General features: G+C 35.6%; 1 pseudogene; it reads left to right on the top strand.

Annotated features, from left to right (window-relative positions):
* Positions 1 to 300: 300 nt before the first annotated feature.
* LOC100688576 lies at positions 301 to 921 on the top strand (annotated as a pseudogene).
* The last annotated feature ends 2,649 nt before the right edge of the window (positions 922 to 3,570 follow it).

The raw sequence follows: 3,570 nt of genomic DNA, 5'->3' as shown, positions 1-3,570 counted from the left end.
GTCAGGCTCCCTGCATGGAGCCTGCTTCTCCTCTGCCTGTGACTCTGCTTCTCTCTCTGTGTGTGTCTCTCATGAATAAATAAATAAAATCTTAAAGCATTCCATTGTATATACACCCACATACATACAATGGAGTGTTATTCGGCCATGACAAAAAAGGAAATCCCATCATTTGTAACAACATGATGAAACTTGAGGGCATGATGCTAAGTGAAATGTCAGAGAAAGACCAATACAGTGTGAGGTAACTTACACATTGAATACAAAAAGACCAAATCCCTCTTGCCCAGTGCCACCAACATGGTGTTCAAGCATGTTGTGGAGGTTGGCCAGGTGGCCTACACCTCCTTTGGCCTTCATGCGGCAAAGCTGGTTAAGACTCTAGATGTTATTGATCAGAACACGCCTTTGGTTGATGGACCTTGCACTCAGGTAAGGTCCATGAAAGGCTTTGCCTTTCAAATGCATGTGGCTCACTGACCTCATCCTCAAGTGCCCACAAGGTGCCAGCCAGTAGTGTATCTAACAAATCTGGTAGAAGGCAGGTATCAGGACAAAATAGGTGGCCATAAGATGGGCCGAGAAGATTGAAGCCAGAGAAAGGAAAGCCAAGATGACAGCTTTGATCATTATAAAGTTACTGAAGGCAAAGAAAATGAGGAACAGAATAATCAAACTTGAAGTTAGGAAGCTACAGAAAGCAACTCTCCTGGAAGCTTCTACCAAAAAAACACCCACTGCTAAGGGTTCTGTAAAGCTTTGAGCAAAAAAGATAGCCACTGCAGCAAGAAGACCCCAGCCCAGAAGATTCCTGCCCTGAAAACTGCAGACCAGAAAGCAGTGCCTCCCAAGGTTCAGAAGGTTCACAAAGATCCAACCCAGAAATCACCTGCTCCGAAAGCATCTGGCAAGAAAGCTTAAAAGCATAAAAGGCTATTATAAATAAGTAATAAATATTCTTTTTGACACACACATTCTCACACACACACTCGAAAGCCAAACCCATAGAAACAGTAAGAGTGGGGGTTACTAGGGGCTGGTAGGTAGGGAAAAATGTGTGATGTTAGTCAGATGGTATAAACCTCCAGTTATAAAATGAGTGAGTTCTGGGGATCTAAAGTACAGCATGATGATTATAGTTAATAGTACTATATTATGTACTTGAAAGTTGCTAAGGGCATAGATCACAAATATGTGACAAAAAAAGTAGAAATAGTAATTGACATGATGGAGGTGTTAGCTAATGCTATGATGGTAATCATTGCATAATCTATGTGTATAAAATCAACATGTTGCCTACTTTAAAGTTATACAATATTATATGTCAATCATATCTGAAAGCTTGAAAAATAATGTTTGATCGAGGTAGCCTGTCAAGACCATCACAAATTAATTTCTACTCCTCAAGACCATGTTACTTTTTCAGTCACAGTAGACAAACAAATTGCAGAAAGAAGATGCCATAGGTAAAAGAGATCTTAATGAAGACATATTAAAAGCAAAAATAGAGTTATAATAATCAAGATGGAAAATTGAACTCCTCTAAAGGGTTTAGAGAGTATAAGAATCAATTTATTATTAAGAGGGTTTAATTTCTCTTAAAATTATCATGAAATTATAACATTAGCATTGCTATTTGTCGACATTTTCTTATGTCAGATTTTCATTTTTCTGTGAAAAGTTAATTTCAACAGAGCTAGTGCACATAATTAGCATTCTACTTTAATAAATTCAAGTATAGGTGGTTAGGACTTTTTTTTTTAATGAATCTGTAGAAAGATATTACTTAGTTCCACCAGAAACTTGTGCTTTTACAAATTAACAAAGGGAATAAGACTACTTCAAATATGAAAAGTTATAGCCATGTATTTACTTAGAAGGAGAATATAGGTGCAAAGTATTTAAGTGACTAAAAGAAAAAACCTTTATATTTATACTTTTCCCCCATGAATTTGTACATTTCACTGAAATTGACCAAAATGTTGGCAAATAGTTTCTAGCGGTTTCCTCTTATGTTTGAAATTCCTTTTTATCTATTACAACTAGTTTTAAAAATTATTATATATCTTTTATTTTTCCTAGCTATACCACCAAAAGTGTGCCTTTTTGATATATATTCATAAGGTTTTTTTTGGATTTGTTATTCATCCATATGGTATTTATCTTGTCATTTGTTTACACTCCTATTTTTAGTATTTATTTCTTGTAATCTCTTTGGATTTATTTTGTTTTTCAAGCTCAGATGGATATTACACATTAGTTTGCATCCTTGTCTCTTTTTCTACCTATATATCTGTAAAATAACTTTCTTTAATATATATTTTTCTGGGCAGCCCGGGTGGTTCGGCGGTTTAGCACCGTCTTCAGCCCAGGGCCTGATCCTAGAGACCTGGGATCAAGTTCTACATCAGGCTCCCTGCATGGAGCCTGCTTCTCCCTCTGCCTGTGTCTGCCTCTCTGTCTCTCTCTCTCTGCCTCTCTCTTTCTCTCTCATGAATGAATAAGTAAAATCTTAAATATATATATATATGTATATGTATATACATACATATATATATATTTCTGAAAATATTTAGGGATATAAATTTCCATTGAAGCATCCCTTTGGTTTAAACCTATGTCTTGATACATAGGTATTATTATTATTATTATTATTATTATTATTACCCTTTAGTTCTAAGTGTTTTTAAATTTCTATTATGATTTTTTCTTTAAACTATGAATTTTTTAACAATGTATTTTTGAATTTTTAACTCTTAAATGATTTTTCTTACCTATCTTTAAAAGTAAGTGTATTTCTTTTTCTTTCATTTTTTTTTTTTTTTTTTTAGGGGTTAGAGATGAGAGGTGGAAGGAGAGAAAAAGCATTCTAAGCAGGCTCCACACTCAGGACAAAGCCTGTTTGCAGAGAACAATCTCACAACCCTGAGATCATGACCTGAGCTGAAATCAAGAATCAGATGCTTAATGGACTAAGCCACCCAGGTGCCCCAAAAATAAGCAATTTTTTTTTAATTTTTTTATTTTAATTTTTATTTTTAAGCATATTTTTTAATTGTACTATCAAAAACTATGATATGTGATACCTTCACTTTCTAATATGTTGAGGCTAACTTTCAGACTAATGTATGATCCATTTTTAAGTGATCCATGTGTGCATAAGAAAATCTATTTGTTAACTTTGACATGTGGAATTTAATATGCTTGTACCAAGTAAGACCTATTCTTACACAGAGGTGGAAGTCAAGTGCAGGCTTATACTCCAACAAAAATAATTAGTTACTATTATTTAAAATGGTGTTTTTGTTTTTTGAACTATTGGATTATTATAAACATATAGAAATGTGCAGCTGGGTGGGTGGGTGGCTCAATCAGTTAAGCGTCTGCCTTCAGCTCAGATCATGATCCCAGAGTCCTGGTATTGAGCTCTGTATTGGGCTCCCTGCTCTGTGTGGAACCTGCTTCTTCCTCTCCCTCTGCCTGCTGCTCCCCCTGCCTGTGCTCTCTCTCATTTTCTCTGTCGTGAGAGACACACAGAGAGGCAGAGACCCAAGCAGAGGGAGAAGCAGG

Source organism: Canis lupus, chromosome 3, assembly GCF_011100685.1.
Source record: "Canis lupus familiaris isolate Mischka breed German Shepherd chromosome 3, alternate assembly UU_Cfam_GSD_1.0, whole genome shotgun sequence".
In the NCBI taxonomy this organism is placed as follows: Eukaryota; Metazoa; Chordata; class Mammalia; order Carnivora; family Canidae; genus Canis; species Canis lupus.
The sequence above is the reverse complement of the archived record's forward strand: the minus strand, read 5'-3'. Positions and strand labels throughout refer to the sequence as shown.